Source organism: Protopterus annectens, chromosome 4.part1 (genome assembly GCF_019279795.1).
Source record: "Protopterus annectens isolate FY-2018-M chromosome 4.part1, PAN1.0, whole genome shotgun sequence".
Classification (NCBI taxonomy): domain Eukaryota; kingdom Metazoa; phylum Chordata; order Ceratodontiformes; family Protopteridae; genus Protopterus; species Protopterus annectens.
The window spans coordinates 609,182,433-609,205,598 of record NC_056734.1 but is presented as its reverse complement, the minus strand read 5'-3'; the positions used below and the strand labels follow the sequence as shown (position 1 = coordinate 609,205,598).

Here is a 23,166-nt window from a genome sequence, read left to right as displayed (position 1 = left end):
CGGCAAAGATACCCACACCTCCAGGTTGGTGGCACAGCACGAAGCATCAGAGACTATCCATGTGCAACTAACAGTGGGTAAAACTGCCTTCCAGTTTATAGCCTGCTACAGACCACCCTCCCAAACCCAGGAACCCCACTCGGCCTTCCTGAGAACACTGGAAAATATGAAGGTCTCTCCAAACACCATTATATTGGGTGACTTCAACTACCCAACCATAGACTGGGAGCATTACTCTAGCTCCAACACCCTAGCCCAAAGGTTCCTAGAATTTATAAACTCAAATGCTATGGAACAACTTGTTACCACTCCCACAAGAGGGGAAAACATACTGGACCTGATCATCACCAACATGGGGACTCTATGCTCCAGACCAGAAGTGTATCTCTCACTGGTAAGATCAGACCATAAACTAATCTCACTGGATATTCACATCCCGACCCCACCCCATGCCCAGAAAACCACAGTGAAAAACTCCTCTAAAGCAAATTTCACACTCCTCAAAACCGAGGTGGAATCCTTCAAAGCCCCCGGGCCTGTGGATAATACGGCCCAGACCACAAAATCCTTTATAAACGCATTCTATGAACACCTTCAGGAATGCATGGATCATGCAATCCCAAATAAAACCAAGACCCATTCCTCCAAAGGCAGACGTCCTGTCTGGTGGACCCCAGCCATAAACAAACTATACAATAGAAGGAGGAAGCTACTACATGTCAGAGCAAAATCCCAAAAAGGGAAGGCATCTCTGATCAGTATTAGCAAAAAACTACCGGCACTCATAAAATCGTCTAAGGCCAGCTTCGAGAGAAAAATTGCACAGGACACTAAGGATAATCACAAGGCTTTCTTTAGTTATGTTAGGAACCTGGGTGGGAATTCCCAGATATGCTCAGAATTAGTCCAAAATGACAAAAAATACACTGAACCCACAGACATTGCCAACATCCTAGCTGACAGGTTCAGCGCAAACTCCCCCCCCCCCCATCAAAAGGTCTAATATCTATCCCAGCAAAGTGCTGCCTCCCTGACATCTCAGATGCTCAGGTAAGAGCTGCCCTCTCCAAAGCAAGAAACACATCATCAATGGGACCAGACGGTGTCCCGGGCTGCGTCCTACATGAACTCCAAGAAGACCTAAACCCAAACCTAAAACTACTGTTCAATCTCAGCCTTACTACAGGATATGTACCCAAAGAGTGGCGTACAGCAACAGTGGTCCCTCTCCACAAAGGTGGTGCCTCAACGGATCCTGGAAACTATTGCCCCATAAGTCTCACTAGCTTGGTCTGCAAAGCTATGGAAAGGATCATCATGGACCTTATAAATAAAGATATTGGGGACCTACAGATACTGGATCCTACCCAGTTTGGCTTTGTTAAGGGCAGATCCTGCCTCTTAAACCTGGTCGATTTCTTTGAAACAGTCACCAAGGCCATTGACAAGGGGAAGGTGGTCCACACAGCCTACCTGGACCTCGCAAAAGCCTTCGATACAATACCCCACTCAGGCATTATAGATAAGCTCACCAGCTTAAATATAAACCCCTATGTCACTAGATGGGTTGCAAACTGGCTCAAGGACAGAACCCACATGGTTAGAATAGCTGGAGCCATGTCAGACTCCAAACCAGTTACAAGTGGCGTCCCACAAGGCTCAGTCTTGGGACCTCTCTTGTTCGGTATATATTTCTCGGAGGTACAGGCCAACATGGAAGGACTGTGGCTGACCAGGTTCGCAGATGACTGCAAACTGGGTGCCATAATAGACTCTCCAGCTGACACAAGCATCCTCCAAAAGGGCCTCATAGAAACAGACAACTGGTGCCAGAGCCATGGCCTCAAGCTAAACTCCAAAAAGTGTATAGTCATCCCTTTGGCAAAAACAAAGTGCCCACAAATTACCACATAGGTGGTAATCCATTAAGTACAGAAGAAGTAATTAGGGACCTGGGGACCCAAGTTGATAGCAATCTCTCATTTGACAACCACGTGGCCAAAGTGGTTAGAAAAACATTTTATATAGCCCACCTAATCATGAAGGGATTCACATCTAGATCAGGGGAGGTCATCGTGCCTCTTTACTCATCCCTCATCAGGCCCATAATTGAGTACAATGCCCCTTTTGGGATGTACCTTACCAGACACCTGCAGCAACTGGAAAGACCCCAAAAGTACCTCACCAAGAGGATCAAGGGGCTCAAACAGATGCCGTATGCTGCCCGGTTAAAGAAACTCCAGCTCTACTCAGTGGCATACCGCCTGCTCATAGGCGATCTGTGCCTGACGTATAAAGCCATGTCCAACCCGGAATTAATGGACATGCTGCACCTCAGAAAATCCAAATCCCATCGAGCTACGCACTCGAGGGACTTAAACCTCAGCACTGAAATAAATAGGACATGCTGGAGGGACAGATTCATAACCCAGAGGCTCCATTCACTCTGGAATAAAATCCCAGTCCAGGTTAGGCAGAGTCCCTCATTGACTCTCTTCAAGAGGAATCTTGATGAGTGGATGGGAGATCGTAGGTTTACCCCGGGTATCACTTCTGTGTCACTGTTAGACAGAGGCACAGTATACTAACCTCGAAAAAGGGCATAGCAAAATTAATTTAAAATGGGTGGCGAAAGCCATACACACTCTGGCTAGGCTTATAAATGCCCTAGGGCAGATAGCCTAGTATGAACCTATGAACCTATGAACCTATAACATAATAAGACTAGACAGACTAAACAAAAGGGTCAAGGGTGTTCCCATTATCTACAAAGACACCCTCAAAATTGAACAGTTAAACTGTACCCCTCCCGGGCCTATATTAGATCATTGAAGTGTTAATACTTTGAATTGTCTAATATCGACCCGAAAACAGCGAATGCTGAAAATAGCGAAGCTGCAGATAACCAATTATTTCCTAGGAAAAGAATCTGGTTGCCCGTTTCTGGGCTTTGCTCTTTTCAGCACTGTGGTGGAAAGTTATGTGTTGGGTTCAGGTAAGTGTGCAATTGTGTGGACATTAGGGTTAGAGCGGGGTATGTGAGTTAGGGTTAGGGCACGGGTGAGGTGAGTGTGTGATAGGGACAGAGTTTAGGGCTTGGGCAGGGTATGTGAGTTAGGGTTAGGGCGTGGGTGAGGTGAGTGTGCGATAGTGATAGACTTTAGGGTTAGGGCGGGGTATGTGAGTTAGGGTTAGGGCACGGGTGAGGTGAGTGTGCGATAATGACCTTAGGGTTAGGGTTTGGGTTAAGGATAGTGGATAGATAGTACTGTATATACAGTTTAGTGTGGGGTTAGATGTAGGATTTTAAGTGTATGTGTGTGGATTGCTGTTTTTTGGTGTGCTTGTGTTGTGTATGTGTGTTTCTCGGATCAGTGAATTTTTTCCCAGGGAAAAAAAATCGCTGTTCTGAGCTTTCGATGTTTTTAGATTTCGTGGTTAGAAGTTCAAGGTTGTTGCATTCGATGATGTGCTGTTTAGTTGAACTGATATAGACCCCCCCAACCTACCTAACTCCGAAATCCTAACAACTCCACTAGTGATTAACGTATACAAAACTATTGTTATCATAACAGCCTATCTCTCCCCTGCCAACAACTTACCCATCATTGAAAATCTTCTGTCTTGGACATCATCTACTTTCAACCAAGAAACAATTATCTTTGGTGACTTCAACATGGATTGGCACTCCTGTTCCTCCAGAAACCCTTCCCTCATTCCAAACCTTTACAATTTCACCCAAACTATATTCTGCCCAACTTTATTAGACAAACATTCCAAAAGGCAATCTACAGCTGATTGGACACTGACTAACAAGCCCAACACAGGGTACCTAGCTGGCTGCCTCACAGACTCAATCAGTGACCATTCATCAACCTTCCTATACAGGAAACAAGCTCAGTCCTACAATAATATAATATATAAATTCATTCATAACAAGAAAAATTTCTCCCCTCTTCCACTTTTAACTTTAATTACTTCAACACTTTTCTCACTATACTAAATAACCTCACACCCACAAGAAAAATAAGACAAAAACCTAAGCACACACCCTGGATAATTAGCAACACCAAATCTCTACTTAAGGAAAGAGACAAAGTGTGCTTAGCATATCACTCATCCAAGGATGATACAGACCTCAACACATATCAACAACTCCAGAATCTAGCTAAGAAACACATAATAACAGACAAACTTACTTTCACACATGCCAACAGACCCATCAGAACAACCCCAAAAATTTAAATTCTGGCATATCATTAACAAACTTCTCAACTCAGGCTATGTCCCTACCCCTCCCCCTGTTACCCCAAACACAATTTACCCCATAGCCTCACAATTCAACACTCACTTTATTAATACAATCACATCTCTCCTAGGTAACCAACCACCACAGCCTCTATCCATACCTACTCCCTATTCAGCTTTCCCCCACCCATATACATCTGCCCCTGTCCAAACTAGATTCATTAAATCCAAACTCAAACCCTGCTGTCTAGCAGCTGACCTACTACCCACCGAATTCCTCAAAATAGCTGCCCTCTCTACTGCCTATCCCATATAATTTCTGATCAACCATTCAATTGCAGAGCAAGACGTCCCCTGTCTATGGAAAATATCTCACATTATTCCCCTTCACAAAGGTGGTACCTCTAAAGATCTAACTAACTACCGTCCCATAGCCATCTTCTCCCCCCAGGTAAAATCTTGGAAAAATATATTCACAACCAACTTGTCAACCATTTCTTCCATAACAACCTCCTTTCCCCCACTCAACTTGACTTCAGGCTTAAAAATGGCACCACCACAGCCCTTATATCTTTTACCAACACCATTCAAACTCTTAAATGATGGCCAAATGGTCTCATCCATTTTCCTTGATATGTCAAAAGCCTTTGACACTGTTTCCCACCAAATCCTACTCAACAAACTGTCCTTCGCTCATCTGCCCTGTCCTGGTTCAATAGCTATCTCTCTAACCATCAGCAAGCCACCAAATGGGAAAACATCCTTTCCTCCCTTTTCCCCATATCTATTGGTGTATGCCAAGGTTCCAATCTTGGCCGCCTTCTCTTTACAATTTTTACAAGCAACCTCAGCTCTGCAACCCAACTAGCTTCCATTGTCTAGTACGCAGATGATTCCACACTTATTTGCTCAGCCCCCATTCCCCAGGATTTACAATCAAAAATGCAAACTTCTTTCCAAGATATAGAAAAATGAGTCTGTATTAGAACACCGAACATTCAAAATGTCGAGTGTTCTAATATCGACCCGTTTTCAGCGAAAATATCGAAGAAACAGAAAACCAAATTTTTTCCTAGGGAAAGAATTTGTTTGTCTGTTGATGTTGCTTCGGTATTTTCAGTGTTGTGGTGGAAAGTTACAGGTCGAGTAAGTGTGTGATTGTGTGGACATGAAGGTTAGGGCAGGTTAGGTGAGTTAGGGTTAGGGCGCGGGTCAGGTAAGTGTGCGACTGTGTGGACGTGAGGGTTAGGGCAGGGTAGGTGAGTTAGGGTTAGGGCTTGGGTGAGGTGACTGTGCGATAGTGACGGACCTTAGGGTTAGGGTTTGGGTTAAGGTAAGTGGATAGTTAGTGGTGTATGTATAGTTTAGTGTAGGGTTAGGTGTAAGAGTTTAGGTGTATGTATGTGGATTGATGTTTGTTTGGTGTGCTTGTGTCGTGCGTATGTGTTTTGGAACAGCAAATTTTTTTCCCTAGGAAAAAATTTGCCGTTCTGAATGTTCAATGTTTTTAATTTTCGATATTTTGAATGTTCGGTGTTCTAATATAGACCCTAGAAAAATACCTCATTGATCACCAACTTATACTAAACCCTAACAAAACCAAATTAATAGTTTTCAGTTATAACAAACCAAAAATATGCCAGTTCCCTCTAACTATACTCTCCTCAAATGGCGCCAAGATAGTACCCACAAGCCAAACCAAACTTCTAGGCATCACAATAGATGATAATCTAAGAATTGATAACTACATCACCCTCACCATCAAAAAAGGTCCACATCAAACTAGGTACCCTCTGTAGAGCTAAACCTTCCCTCACTGCAAGTGCTCGTCTAGCCACTGCCCACTCTCAACTACATTCTACCTTCCTCTATGGATCCCAAAGATTTACCAACCTACAGAAATCAGACCTGCTACAACAAAATTGCCAAGTTCACCACAGGCCACTCATATAGGACCCACCACTGCTCAACTCTGTCACAACTCAACTGGTTGGAACTCCCTAACCTGTTAACTCTAAATCAATTGTCCATAGCCCACAAAATAGTGCACCAACCCAATGAATGCCCCGCACTGACTAACCTAATCCAACCTAACATAAATCAAAGAGTACTCAGGTCCTCTAACAAACCTATATTAAAGGTTAACCAACCCCTTAACTTACCAGGCACCTCTCTTTACTCTTACAAATTAGCCAAGCTCTGGAACAATCTTCCCCAATGTATAGCAATAAATGCCTACCATCATGAGCTCAAACACCTCTTAAAAGTACATCTAGTAAACCAGTCGCTCTGCTCCTGCAATATGCCTGGTTAAAGTCTTCCCACTCCACAGATAAAACTACACCCTCTCCATATCTTACAACATCTTTACTGCTGATCTTCTCATAACTAGCATTCTACCCACACTTCTCCTATTTCTAACTAGAGTGATATTAAATCCTACACAAGCTTACCTAGCTTAGCTTGATTCCTGCCACTGAAAAAAATGTCACCTATTTTACTAATGCATGATCAAGCACATTGTTCTGAAACTGTATCTCACGTCTATCATAAATAATTGTTTGCTTTTGAAAGTATACACTATCAAACAATATTAATATTATTTCGTTTAGTAGTTGTTAGAATTTCTATTCTGTATGTCACGAGCTGTATTGTTATTATTGTTATTGTTGCTTAGTAATTGTTTGAACTCTATTCTGTATGTTAGGAGGTTTTCTACTTGGGTCTCCGCTGAAAATGGGCCTCTGGCCCAGTCGGACATTACTTGGTAAACAAATGTAATAAATCTTTTTCTTCTAGCTTTTCCCGGTTAGGGGTCGCCACAGCAGATCACCTGTCCGTTCATCATTGGCAGAGGAGTTTCTAAATAGCATGAAACATGACCCCATCCAACCCTCAGGAATTGCTATTTAACTATAGCCCCCAAACAGGCTTCATGTTTCACAAATGGAAAACATCAACAGTTATCCCTCTGCAAAAAGGTGGGCCATCTACAGACCCTGTGAAGTACAGACCCATACGTCACACTAGTCTCATATACACAGACGTGGAAAGAATTATCATGGAAATGATAAATACTGACATAGGAAACTTTCAGGCACTGGACTCAACCCAGTTTGGTTTTGTCAAGGGCAGATCATGCTTACTTAGCCTGGTGGACTTCTTTGAGAAGGTCACCAAAGCAATGGATGAGTGCAAATGGTTCACGCTGCCTATCTTGACCTAGCTATGGCATTTGACAATATACCCCACTTGGGCATTGTTGACAAACTCAAGAGGTTAGGTATAAACCTTTATGTTGCCCAGTGGATAGCCAGCTCACACACAGACTGGATCCCCAGGAAGTTAGAATTGAGGAGTCCTCCTCATTGCAAAGGCCAGTCACTAGTGGAGTCCCTCAAGGATCACTCCTGGGCAACTCTTTATTAGTATTTGCTTCTCTCAAACCAAGGACAATGTCAAGGGCCTCTGTCTGAATAAATCTGTAGATGACTACAAATTAGGAGCAGTCATAGAATCTTCCACTGACAAAAATGTTCTCTAGGCAGGCTGACTCAGGCAAATAACTGGTGACAGAGCCTTGGACTAAAACTAAATGCAAATAAATGCAAAATAGTATCCTTTGGTATGTCATCCACCCCTGATAACCATCATATTGACAACACACCCCTAAGAGTAGACCCAGTAGTCAATGACTTGGGAACACACAGAGACAGTAATCTAGCCTTTGACCATCACATGTCTACAGTTGTGAGGTAATTATTCTATGTTGTGCAACTTATAAACAAAGCTATGGCATCTAGGTCCAAGGAAGCCATTGTTCCACTCTATTCAGCATTTATCAGACTTGTCATTGAGTACAATTCCCCCTTTGGTATGTGTCTTGTCGAGCACATCCAACAACATCCTCAGAGGTTCCTTAATAAAAGAATAACAAGCATAAATAACATGTTCCACACAGACTGCATCAAAGCACTATCCCTGTATTCAGTCTCCTACAGGCTGTTGAGGGGAGAGCTATACTTGGCATACAAGGCACTGTCAGATCTCACTCTGATGGACCTCCTGCATTTCCACAAAACAAACAACTCCAGAACTACCCATTCTAAAGACTTAAACCTTGCCTGGAATATAAACAGAACCTATTGGAGAGACAGCTATGTATCCCAGAGACCACTTCTTCTCTGAAACAGACTCCTCATCCATGTGAAACAGAGTTCCTCCCAAAACCAACTCAAGTGTAACTTGAACAATTAGCTGGGGAACATCTTGTAAAGGTATCATCTTCCAGGCCCTTGTTTGTACATGTTTTATCTCCCAAGACCCTGCTTACACTTCTCAAGTGTCCAGAACTTTGCATCCTTTCGAGGATGATTTCCAAGTAGAATGCAGTTTACTTAGATCCATGTTCAGTAGTAGAGGTTATCCACCCAGACTATTTGATAAAATAAGGCAAGAAGTGGTTAACAAGAGAAACATGGGACATTTTAGACCTATCCTGTTTAATGGATACCATTATTTTATTCATGAGTCGGATGGTGATAGAAATTGTTATACACAAATGAATTCCCATACTAAAGGCATATTAGACATGGGTGGTCCCACACTTATCACAACTTTTTCAAAGGCTGCAAACACTGTTTCAAATATTACCTTTAAGAATTAGGCACTGTTGGCAGAAGATACACACATCAACAAAAAGTTTGAAAAATTGACACACATTATTTATCGGCATGGCCAAAATTTAAAGGACATCTTAGAACTTCCAAGTAGAATTACAATAAAGAACATGGGTATGTATAAATGTGGTCACTGCCATCAGTATCAGCATATTCATGTGGGCACTAAAATAACCATTAGAGATGCTGAATACAACATATTAGGTAAATTTAATTGTGAGTCAAAGGGCATTGTTTATGCTGCTATATGCCAACATTAACAATCCTTTTATATAGGAAAGACAGAAAGGACAGTGCGCCAACGTTTATATGAGCATACATATCATATAAGTAAAGGTACCACCACAAATGCTTTGGCTAGGCACACATTGCAACATCCCACTCACAAATATTTGTTTGCCATTGTGCACCAGGAACTATATAACAAAAGAGGAGGGCCATGGGCATTAAGGTTAGAAGAAAAGGAATTGTTGTGGCAAATTAGAACTTATGCTTCCATTAAATGCATTTTGAAACTTAAACAGCTAGATAGGTAGAGAGTATGTGTGTGTGTGTGTGTGTGTGTGTGTGTGTGTGTGTGTGTGTGTGTGTGTCTGTGTGTGTGTGTGTGTGTGTGTGTGTGTGTGTGTGTGTGTGTGTGTGTGTCTGTGTGTGTGGGGCGGTTAACACAAAAAACATAGCCCCAGGTATTTCATTTATTTAATTATACCACAAATGTTTATATATATATATATATATATATATATATATATATATATATATATATATATTTCTACTTAATACATTTGCATTTTATATTAATTCAAGTCACTAATTTAGTGTCTAGGTATTTAGTAATGAAATACAAAGTAAATAGTTTTCCACAGGAGGAAAGGAATTGAGTTGTTTATTTAATTATTCAATTTTTTTTTATATAATTGCTTTATTGTTTTATTTATTAATTCTATAAGTATATAAGTCATTGACTGCTTGTGTAACTTTGTCTGAGGAAGTTTGGATACTAGTCCTTACGAAAGTACTTACAGAATAAAGTTTTGGAAAAGGAGAACATCTGCAGTTTTGCTGTCTTTTTGTGTTTACTCATGAAACTAACTCAAGAATCTTTCTCCTGCACTGAGTCCTGGATGCTTAATAATCACCTTGCTCTCAACCCTTCAAAAACTAAGATCATGTTATTTACCCCTTCTAAATCTTCCAAAATTGATAAGAACTCTTTCTTAATAACAAGCCAAAACTCAACCCCACTTGAAATAGTTTACCACTCTAAACTTCTAGGAGTACCCATTGATAACCAATTCAAATTTGACATCCACTTACAAACTAATATTATGAAAATTCATCAAAAACTGGGCATGCTTTATCGCCACAATCATTATCGTACCCCGTCATCCAAACATACCCTCTCTACTAGTGAGATAAAAACTGTTTTAATGTAAGCGCTTTCGGCTCGGACCTTTCCAAGCCTTCTTCAGACAAAACAGTAAATAATATCAAACAGACATTTAAATAAGCCATTCAATTAAAACATCAATTAATTTTTAAAGTGGAATGCCTTAAAAGCAGCTTGCTTAACTTTGTTTTGTATCCTGAAGCACATAAACCACTGAAGGGACAATTTCCAAAAACAATTACATACTAAAATAAAAATTATCTTAGCATAATAAATAAGTAAATAGCATTAAATTTAATGCATAAAATATATATATATATTATACCAAATAATACAAATTCATCATCTATTGAAAGACAATAGATTTAATACACATTTAATAGAAAGTGCTTCATTCAGCCCTGGAAATACATGGGCATTCGTCAATATCTGCCATTTAAGCTCATCTACTTCTAACTTAATTTGCCATGGACCACCTCTAATATCATTAATTCTTTTTTGCAAAATAAGAAATTTAAAGAAATGTGTTGGATTGGAAAAAATATGCTTTGCTAGAGCATTGTTACAGTCTTTGTTTTTAATAGCGTAATAATGCTCGTATACTCTTTGTTTAAATTTACGCTCCGTTTTGCCTATATAAAACGCCTCACAGGATTGACATAAGGCTGCGTAAACTACTGCTTGAGTTTCACAATTAAATCTGGAATTAATATTATACTTAATGCTGTTAATAACACAACTATTTGTTACTAAAATATTTTTACACTGGGCACAGCAACCACATTTAAGCATACCCTTAATTCTAGAGTGTGTGTGACATATTTCATTCTTTTTTTCAAGTATGTTTTTGAGATTTAAACCTCGTTTGTAGGTTAATTTAGGTTTATTACCTAAAACTCCCAACAATGCTTCATTACCATTAATAAGAGCCCAATTTTTATATAATATATATCTTATCTTATCATGATCCGTCGAAAAAGTATGCAAGAAGCTAATGTTGAATGACAGCTTGTTTGTACCAGTTGCCAAGATATTATCAGGCTCACACCTATCTTCTCTCCTCCCTTATGTACGGTGCCCCTCTCTTTACCAGTCATCAATCCTCCTTAAAGTCCAAACTAGCTTCCTGCTACAACAAAATCACCAAGTTTGCTATCGGATCCAAATACTCTTCCCACCATTGCAAAGCTCTCCACTCCTTGAACTGGTTGGAACTCCCAAACTATCTTTCCTATATACAACTATCCATTCCCCATAAACTCTTTTTCCAACCTTCAAATTGTCCCTCACTCTCCTCCACCCTCTAAATACACCAGCCCAGCAGACTACTTAAGTCCAGCAACTAGAACCTCATGGAAGTGCACAACCCCACACAAACTCCAGGAACACTTCCATTATACTTCTCACTAACATGACAATGGAATTCCCTTCCCCCACACATTCGTACCACACACAATCTCTCCTCCTTTTAAGACCCTTCTCCACTCTCACCTCTCTTCCCGCTTGGAATGCTCCTGTTCCCATCCCACATGACACACATTCTCTATTATTTCCCTATTTCTGCCCTACGAAACTATACTCCAGCTTGTGTTTCCAGAATACTCCATAACAACTCTCCTCTCAAAGTTTTCCTCATCCACTTTGCTGTTGCCTTGTTTTTCATCATAAATGTATAAATTTCAAAGTTTTTGACTCCTTATCGTGACATCATTTTAGAATTGTCTTATTGTTGATTTTTATTGTAAACTGTATATTGACTTTCTGTTGATTTATATTGTACAACTGCATTGAAATATACTGTGATTTTTATTGACAACTGTATCTGGAGCTTTTCTCCCCGGACCTCCACTGAAAACGGGCTAATTTTAAGCCCAATGTACTTTCCCGGTAAACACAATGCAAATAAATAAATAAATAAAATTAATAAATAATGTAAGTAAGTTTCTTGTTGAGAGACTGAAGTCTTTGAGCTGCCAGGACTTGGGTAGTAACAGACCCATCTTACACACGATTTACTTAATCCTGGGCAGAGAAAATTTCTACTGAGCGACTGATGCTCCTCGTTCTTTATTAAATGTGTTAATGGTTAAAAAGGGAAACAAAACATTACAAATAGTACAACAGTTTGAAACAAACAATCTAACAAAAATAAAGTAGCTATAAACTGCATCATAAGATACTATAACAGAACAATTATTTTAAAATGTAATAGTTGTTGCTGTTGTTTTTCTTTTGGCTTTTCCCGGTTAGGGGTCGCCACAGCGGAACTCTGGTCAGCTAATGACTGGTAGTAGATTTTTACAGTGCCGAGGTGCCAGCTCGACGCCCAACCTTCAACGAATAGTAAATACAAATAAAATACTTCATAATATACTATAGCAAAATTATACATTTATATAATGGTTTGTTTATTTTTTTGAGATTATATGCTGTTCATAGCTGCAATGCAAACTATAGACAGACCCCCCCCCCCAGTCCAAACAATTCTAAGCACAGATGTCTGTCCTAGTAGACTTTATGTTGCTTCCATATTAATATTTCTCGGTTTTTGGTTATCCAATGATATGTATTATTTCCAACTCTCACAAATCTACTAAAGCATTATACTGAGGCCAAAACTACAATATTGAAAGGTCATCCTTATTTTTTTTTTTCTTTTTTGCTTAGAAATTGTTTACTGGGTTAATGCTGCATGTGCATTTGGGCATTGTTCATTTTCAGAAGGAACCTAGGAACATACATTGCTTAAAATACACAATTCAATAAAAACGCAAACATAGATACAAATATGTAAAATGGGTTCATAGATTCAAGGTTGTTTACAGAGAAAAACATAAGTTCAATAAAACTCATATAAATATTTCAGTTCAAAAGAATAAATGACATGACCTTTAACACTTCCACTCCCCCTAGTAAAAAGCTGAAATGATTTACAAATGATTTTCTGGAGTAACTATCTAGATGCTTGGCCATAATCATTACATTATTATAGTAGCTGGCACTGCATATGAGATGATGGACATGTGCATAGCAAAGAAATTGTGGCTATAATGTCAGGAAAGACATTAGACATATAGAAGCTGATGCAGTTACTTCCATGAGAAAATATGGCATAAAAAATAAATAGATCTCAGAAGATGGCAAGTCTACTGATCATACAGGTAAGAGTGAAACAGTGGCAACTGAATGCATGTTTCTGGGCTTCTCCTTGCAGTGAGTAGTGATGCAAACTAGATGTCAATTTAAATTGAAGGTTGACTATGGGTTGTGAAACCACTGCAAAAACCAGAAAGAATCTAAAGGGACGTTTAAAAAGACACAGGAGGGGCAGCCTGTTGTAACAAAAATACATATACGTGTTTCTTATTTCAGGGAATGAGCAGGTGCGAAGGCAAAATAAACACAAAACATTTTCTGAGTTTAAGTACTCAGTAGACCTTTATAAATAGCAGCTTTAGTGCTGTGAGTGTGACTTCTGTTGGTAGATGCCAACTTTGCATTTGTTTTAATGATTGCACAAAACTTATTTTTACTTCCATTTAAAAAAACTGTACTCATAAACCATACAAAATGGTATGGAATAGAATGAATCTGTTAATGAGATAGTGAGCAAGTGAGGGTGGACATTTGGATAAGGGATCTATGTCGGTTCCTAGCGAAAATTAGGTATTTCTTTTTCCTAAAGAAGGTTTATAAATAAGCATTATTTTATTTTCACATAACTAGTTTTATGAAGTATCTGTCTGTCTGTCTATCTATCTATCTATCCATATGTATGTATATGAGTGTAGTAACAACTGCTGAGTAGCCGCTGCTTATGACCTTGCAAACGTCGACACACCAAAAAACACTCTTTGACACCCTACAGCATGTGATCTGAGGCTAATCCACAGAACATGCAAACTTAAAGAAACAGTGTTTTCACAGGGGAGCAAGCCTCACTGCACCCCCCCACATCCCCTAATAACTATAAATACCAACTCTGAGCTTGTACAATTCTATGAGGAAAGGGCATATTTCTCAACCCCAGGGAATGGCTGTTCTCACACAACTGCCAGTCATCTGCATTGGCAAACAAACCATACGGACAACATGGGTCTACTTTAGAACAATGAAATTCCACTTACCCAGAACCCATATCACCGAGACGAAAATAACGACAGCAGCAACACACCAACTTCTTGGAACAATGACTAACCACTCCACGTAAGTAACTGCTCAGCCATCCAACACAAACATGTAAACAGAAGAAAACCAAACCCACCTTTGATGAAAAGACAAGATGAAAACTGGTCAGGGTGGCTGCCAAGAGACCTACAGCAACATTGAAGGAGCTGCAGGAATCTCTGGCAAGTACTGGCTGTGTACTACATGTGAAATCAATTTCCCATATTCTCCATATGTCTGGGCTATGGGGGAGTGTTGCAAGACGGAAGCCTTTTCTTACACAGAAAAACATCCAGACCCATCTAAAATTTGCAAAACAATACATCAATTCTCCCAAAACCATGTGGGAAAATGTTTTATGGTCTGATGAGACAAAGGTTGAACTTTCTGGCCACATTTCCAAAAAGTACGTTTGGTGCAAAAACAACAACACTTCATATCACCAAAATAACACCATCCCCACAGTGAAGCTTGGTGATGGCAATATCAGGACTTGGGGTTGCTTTTCTTCAGCTGGAACTGGGGCTTTAGTCAAGGTGGAGGGAATTATGAGCAGTTCCAAATACCAGTCACTTTGGCTCAAAACCTTCAGGTGTCTGCTAGAAACCTGAAGATGAAGAGGAATTTCACCTTTCAGCACGACAATGACCCCAAGCATACATCCAAATCAACAAAAGAATGGCTTCACCAGAAGAAAATTAAAGTTTTGGAATGGCTCAGCCACAGCCCAGACCTAAATCCAATAGAAAATCTGTGGGGTCACCTGAAGACAGCCAAGTCAAGATGTGCTATGCTGGTAGACTCCTACCCAAGAAGACTGAATAATGTAATTAAATCAAAAGGTGCTTCAACAAAGTATTAGTTTATGGGTGTTCACACTTATGGAACCAGCTTATTGTACATTTTTTCATTTTTTATATTTTTTTCCCCTAACGGATTTGTTTGTTTTTCAATTGAATTGTACAGGTTATAGGTCACATTAAAGGTGTGAAAATTATTGAAATGATTTATTGTGGTCTCATTTTTTTGTATCACAAAAACCTGGCATTTTAACAGGGCTGTGTACATGTTTTATATCCACTGTGTGTGTGTGTGTGTGTGTGTGTGTGTGTGTGTGTGTGTGTGTGTGTGTGTGTGTGTGTGTGTGTGTGTGTGTGTGTGTGTGTGTGTATATATAAATATCTATATATATATATATATATATATATATATATATACATACACCCAAATACAAAGATATATAAATATATACACACACACACACACACACACACACACACACACACACACACACATGCACGCGTGCACACACACACACACATGTATGCCTCTATATCTGTCTCTCTATAGATACAGACACACACATGCATACACAACTGTCTGTGTGTATCTGGGTCTACATCAAGGGATCAAAATTTCACAACATCGAACCTCTGATCTGTGAAGATGAGATGACTGAATCTGTGAAATATTGAACTTTGTGAATGGAGATCACCGTACAGTGTGGGACAAGAAATCTACTGTTCTCTTCACTCTAGTGTGATCTCGGAGTTGGTATATTTAAGTAGCAGGGTGTCGGGGCATGCAGGGGGGCTTGCCCCCTACAAAAACATGAAAGAAGATGCTTTTACCTATTAGTTTTTTTCTGTTCTATATTTCACAAAATCAGTCATCTGGTCTTCGATGATCAGAGGTTCGATGTTATGAAATTTCGATCCTTTGAAGTAGACCCCTATATCTATATATATATATATATATATATATATATATATATATATATATATATATATATATATATATGTATATATTATATATATATATATATATATATATTTATATATAAAATATAAATGTGTCTATATATATGTGTATATTTATATGTATAATAGATATACACACATATATGTATATAGACAGATAGACAGACAGACACAGACAGACAGATAGATAGACAGATAGATAGATAGATAGATAGATAGATAGATAGACAGATAGAGAGAGAGATAGATAGAGAGAAATACAAGGTAACGTTAGTCATTAATTAGAAAACTTGTTGGGCTCATAGTTTTTGATTAAGAAAATCATATCTAATAAACCTGTAAAGCTCATCTTCGGCATACAAAAGACATTCAGTGGAATTAGCAGAAGCAGGATTACCATACTATGAGTGCATGCATCATGTGTATGTTTTTCCTTGTTTAATAGTCTGAAATATGAGGTAGAGGAGCAAAGACCACATGAGTATGCAAACAGAGATAACATAGGGTTGTTGTTGTTAGGCTTAGTACTAGTAGTAAATGGGAAATTTTCAAGTTGGAGGGACTAGCTGGCAAAGACTGGAACTAAATGTTGGTGCTTTCAAAGGATCATAGAATGAAGGAAAACAGGGCCCCACCAGCCTTCCATGGGATTCCATTAGTCTATTTTATACAAACTTGGAGTCACAGGATTCACTTAGTTGCTACGAAACCACTAAGGCATTTGAATGGAATAGAATTAGGAAAAAAAACATCTGAAATTAAGTGTGGAAAAGTACTAGAAAAATCTCTTTGTATACAGAGCAACAAATTAAACTTCCAAGTGTGACTGACAAGTAGTTAGTTATCTTACTGCAGCCAGATAAAATGGGAAATACATTTATATGTAACAATGTGCTTCTTCTAGGTACAACATGCCATATGATAAGGAAATGATGTAAACATTTTAATTTATGCAAATAACATAGCATGTTTGAGTTGGAAGGTTGGTAACATCACACTTATTTTTTTATGCATGTACCTTTTTTAGTGGATGTGAAATAAACTGAAATAAGTCATATCCTGTTTCTGAGAGGAAAAGCCAGCCAATAGCATGTGCTGCTTCAAGGATGCTGAATTCTGTATAACACTTTAAAACTCTGCAGACTTATTTTTTTATGCATGTACCTTTTTTAGTGGATGTGAAATAAACTGAAATAAGTCATATCCTGTTTCTGAGAGGAAAAGCCAGCCAATAGCATGTGCTGCTTCAAGGATGCTGAATTCTGTATAACACTTTAAAACTCTGCAGACACCTACTCAGAAATAGCAAGAAATTGATAAAATAAGCCAGCATAATAACTTCATATCATTCTGAAACAGTAATAGAGTAGATAAAGAAATGTCATTGGATACAGGAACATCAAATCTTTAAGTTTTAAAGGATTACATGAAGCCATGTGATACAGTTAATGAGGGCAGATGAAAAGATGGTGTTAATGGTCTTGCCTCAAATATAGCATTTGGAGTTTTAGATCAAGAAAAGTATAGAAGATTAAGATATCCAAAATCTGAAGAAAGCAACATAATAAAGTTCATGCTTTTGAATGAGGTTTGCTCAGGCTGTGGAGTCTAGAAATTTAGTGTGAAGCTGTCTAGCAAGGCCAGTGGAGTTGTTTGTTTAATAATATGTTTGTAAGTGGAGCAGTGAGGCACAATGGTGCAGTCTGAGCTTAAAATGAAGCAGGGAGTGAATGCAAGAAGACTTTGAAGAGCCCAATATGAGCAAGAGGGAGGAATGAGGTACTAGTAAACAGCTCAGTGAATGAAGGGAGGGAGTGGGTGTAAGGAAGGTAGAAGAGATGTGTAGAACAGGCAGAGGAGGGTGTAAAACAGGTAGGAAAGAGGTGTACATCATGTAGCAGAGGGCTGTAGAACAGGTAGAGGTGTGGAAGAGGTAGAAGACAGATGTAAAAAAGTAGAAGAGGGGCATAGAACAGGTAGAAGAAAGATGTAGAACAGGTAGAAGCAGATGCAGAACAAGTAGACGAGGGGTGTAGAAAAATTAGAAGAGAGATGTAGAACAGGTAACAGAGAGGGGTGTTGAAAATCTAGAAGAGAGGTGTATAACATGGAAATGAGGTGTAGAACAGGTAGAAGAGGGGCATAGATCAGGTAGACGTGTAGTATGCAACAGACAGATGTGGGGTGTAGAACAGGTAGAAGAGAGGTGTAGAACAGAGTTGTAGGACAGGTAGAAAAGAGATGTAGAGCTGGTAGAAGAGGGGCATAGAACAGTACTTAATGGGAGGGAATGAAGTTGTGAGATACACAAACTGTTACAATGTAGTAAAGTAGAAAGGAAGTGCATGACAAATTAATGTCATGTTAACTGACAGGGAAGGAAGGAATAGACATCATAAGGAAATACTTGGGAAGTCAATGCATACATAATGTTCCCCGTGTGGTATAGAAGCATGAACGTCTAAAGCAGGAGTTGGATTACATTTGTGAAACTGTATAAATGATTATATTACAGTATTTTGAGCCTAAGGAGTGGAGGAGGAGAGATAGAACAAAAACAGAAGTGTGGACATTGAAAGTGTTGGAAAGACCTGGTTTAACGTGGAAACTTAAATGAAACAGAAACCTGAAGTTGCAAATTAGCTGTGTTGGAAGTAACAAAGGAGAATTCCAAAGACATGCATCTGGAGCATTTCTCCCCGGGCCTCCGCTGAAAACAGGCTCTGTGGAACCTAGTCGGACATTCTCGGTCAACAAATGTTAAATAATTAAATAAATAAAAAAAAAATAATAAAAAAGAATGACTGGACAATATGGGTAGCCAGGAAGATAGGCATAATGTGATTGTAAAGAAACTCAGCTCTACTACAGTAGATGTTGGGTAATGCAAGCATTTATGGGATCTGTGAAAAAGGAGATAGGATGATTACAGGTAAATATTCTGGAGCAGAATCAAAATGTAGGGACACTGATGGCAGAGGTAGGTTGCCATGAAAATGAATTGCTGGAAATCAAATCCAGGTTGGATAAAGTTAGTACAAAAACCTGGGGAACAGAGCCCACTGAGACAATTTTAGCATTGTAAAGGTTGCAAAGGGAGTGGATGGAAGAGATAAAACAAAAACATTTCTACAAGACGAAGCTAGGTTCTGGTGAAGGTGAGTGGATGCTTGGACCCACAAACTGATGGAGCACACAGGGTGGTGGAGACCAACAAAATCTGAGGTGCTACAGGTGGACATATCATTATTAAAATGATTTGCCACCAAATCGAAGAGGTAATTTTAAGAACAGCAGCATGGAAGAGGGGTCTGATGACAGAAAAAGAAAGACTAAAAGTGGTAGATGAATTTTCAGCCGTGATATATCAGTAGAGAGTGAAGAAGTGGTCAGTATTATGGCAGATGAAACAAGGAGAAATGGGGCAGTGGAAGGCCAGTCTACCCTGCAATTTTGCAAATCAAGTGGCAGTGGAAGTCTTCCTACTGTCACACTAAAGATTCTATGTTCATACAATGAGGTGAACAAATAAATAGAGGGAGTGGCCACCCTTAGGTGGATGAGGAAGAGGTACAGCAATGCAAGTTAAACCTGAATGAGGAGGAGAAGTGTGGAGGCATGCAGTGCCAGAGCAAAAAGTGGTGTGCTCAAATCAATAACAAGGGCAGTTAATGGCACCCAAGCTGAAGGATAGAAGAGAGGATGGAAAACAAGGTATAATGGAAGTCACAGAAGAGGGTAACAGGCATAAATCTTCAGTATCTATTTTAAGAGGAAGACATAAGGTTGTATAAAGTGCTCATGCAAAAAAAAAAAATACCAGGAAAGGAGAAAGGGGGTATAGAGTTGTGCCACACAAAAAGAAGATGGCTCCTATGTACAAACTCAGGTCAACTGAGACAGGAGGAAGAGGGAGAGATGTGATGGGATAATGAGGAGAAAGAAGTGACCCCAGATGTGCCAAGAGAGAAGGAAAGGGGACAGGATGCTGAAACAGAACTAAACATTGGTAGATGAAGAACATCCCAATGATTACCGGTTGTTTTATAGAAAGTGTGTCAGGCTCTGACTTTGTTAGACAAGTTAGACATGGCAGTGGAGTTCGGTAAGTGTAGGACTTTAAGCAGGTGGGGCCCAGGCAATATCTGCCTGATATGTATATATATATATATATATATATATATATATATATATATACAGCAGTTTCTAGACAAAAACAAAAAATCTTCCACTCCTTTGTACTCCTTCAGTCCTGGAAAGTCTAAATGAGTTGTTCTCATTCAGCTTATATAGACTACATCCTATTGATTTGGATCTCATCTATTCCAAAACTTCAGCAGTCTGTGCTGAAGAATGAACAGTGTGCCAGCCTGGATAACACTCCCTTACCAGCACCCACCCCAAATGGAAATAGTGTGGAAATGTTGAGCTGTCCTATTTTACAAGACTAGCCCCAGACCCAAAATATAATCCAATGCTTGATTTGAAAATATTTATAACAGTATTTGTAGAGTAGATCACACTTCTGCTTAAAGTCTAGAAAGGTCCTCAGAACACTTGGGTTAAAAAGCTGGAAGCTTCTCCTCTGTGAGTATTGAAGCACTGCAAAGGAGTTTGGTTTCTTTACCTAGAAACTGCTATTATACTTCTGCACCTCCAAAGGCTTGCTTTTCTCTTTGCTGAAGAAGTAGTTAAGAGGTTCTAAGTAACTTAGTACATATTTATGGGTCTACACGTTTTGGCTAAGGATGTAAAGTACCCATGCCCTGCACTTAAACATCCCAAATAAATGATTGTTTACAGAACAGCTCTTTCAGAGTATACAGCAAAAAAAAAAAGACTGGAGATGCCAGGTTTTCTGACTGCAGTGTGACATAAGTGCATCCAGGTGCTCCAAACTCTTGGGTTGCAGTGTAATTGTAATGTCAGGAAAGCAGCTCATACACCTCTTGAAGCTGGATCTGGGACACTTCCATAAAGTCCATGAAAGCCTTTGTAATGTCTAAATTACTGGGATGGATATCAGCTGACCTGCAATGTCAGTGAAGCAGTCATCAGATGAGTGTTTTTTCTGTCTAGACTCAAAGATATTTGTTACACCATGGAATTTTTTGATATTTTTTAAGCTGCACATGTGTGATACTTACCCACTTCTGAAAAAAAGAGAAAAATACACTGCCCACTAGGGAACAACAACATTCTTTATTAATCCATTTGTGATATTTTTTGCATGAATTTAATACTAAAATATCCTGAAAACTCAGTAGCCTCTAGGAAGTAACCATAATCCAATCATGTTTTTATTTACAAACCCATGAACCAATCTATCTTAATGGGCCAAAAGTTATCTTTAAAAATGCAGCAGTGCTCAAAGTTTTGAAACTACTTCTGTCTATGACCATGTTACCAAAGGCTTAAAGTCTGATTCTCTTCAGTGATCATCTAGTACATGGGGAGACATGGCTGTGCTGAAAAATCACCCAGCGCAACTAAGCTCTCAGATGACCTCCTGTGCTCTGAAATCATTCAGTACAGCCACGCTCTGAAATTACCAGCTGTGCTGAAATAGCAGTCAGCACAGCTAATCTCTGTTATATCTTGAAGTAGGCAGAGGGAATGGCTACATCTCTAAACAACAGCAGTCTTCTGCAAATCAAAGCACTGTTCAAGTTTGCACCCAGGTCAGCACAGATTACAGACCCTGTAATTTGTTTCTCCTTACAGAGATGAACAGCTATACCTAAATAAAGAAACAGTGTTAATTGGCTCTTGGCAGAACTGGTCCAAAAAGTACACAGTTATGAGAAATGCTCACTTTTACTTAACATGAAATGAGACAATTCTACTAAAGTTATGGATACAAGGATCACAACTTCACCAAAATATCAACATCATGTGGCGATAGTTTAGTTTTAGAAGCATGAATTTCAATCCATGGATAGTTATTTGGTTTGGACAATTAAGCATGCATGGTAGTCAGAAAAAAATGTGTTGTAACATATACACAGTAAATATCCTTAGCAGCACTAGAGAAAGCCATTCTGGAGAAGATATGGGTATGAAACTATGCAAAGAGAATTTATCGCGCAAGGCAATAATTAAAGCACAAAACAAGCATTTAGACTAGAGCAACTAGCCCATTAAGAATGGACACCAATCATCTGCTCTTTGGAGGTAGGTCCCATATATAACCATGGGACTACTTGATATGAATATTTTACTTATGTTCCTGACCTTCAGTTTCTAGATGTGTGGAGGTGAATTGCACAGTAGACTACACAGTGTCATTAAAAGGCAAGGACTAGAATATATGTGCTACCTGTGGAAATGGACACCAATACAGGAATGGCTTGTTATCTCTGAATCAGTACAGTACATTATTCATAAAATGAGCAATCTGCCCATTTGCTTAACTGCATCATGCAAATTAAAAAATGAAGTCTCTCAGCAGATTGCTTTAATTTATCTAAATGACAATTTTAAGTATATAGCCACGTAGGTAGACATTATTAAGCATGTGATTCGCTTCTCCACAGAAGGATGAGCAGTGACATGTACTAATTAAATTAATGCACAAAATTAAGATTTGCACCCAGGTTACTATTAGCTAAACCTGGCATACAGTACCAGTGGTGTTCTTATTTTCATACTGAAATCTGAACAAGGGTGAAATGTCCTACAGGCACTGGTTTTCTCAAAAATCCCATAACATGGTGCATTTGCTGTTTTAATAGTAGCATGGAACTGAATGTTCCCCTTGTGTTGTGTCCACCATAATATTAGTCTCAGTGATACAGGTTTAGCGTATCAGCATTGTCATGTGACAAATGTATATTATCTCTGAGTGTACAGAGGACTTATAAAATGGCCAGTGTGGATATACTTAGGAAGTTTGTTTCTATTCAATAGACATTTCTGTTGC

At 39.1% G+C, this 23,166-nt stretch overlaps 1 protein-coding gene across 1 annotated transcript in view; it reads right to left on the bottom strand.

Annotated features, from left to right (window-relative positions):
* The window catches only part of DNER (delta/notch like EGF repeat containing), a 1,500,171-nt gene that overhangs the window by 934,048 nt on the left and 542,957 nt on the right, over positions 1-23,166 (bottom strand). The gene's annotated exons all lie outside the window — the stretch shown is intronic.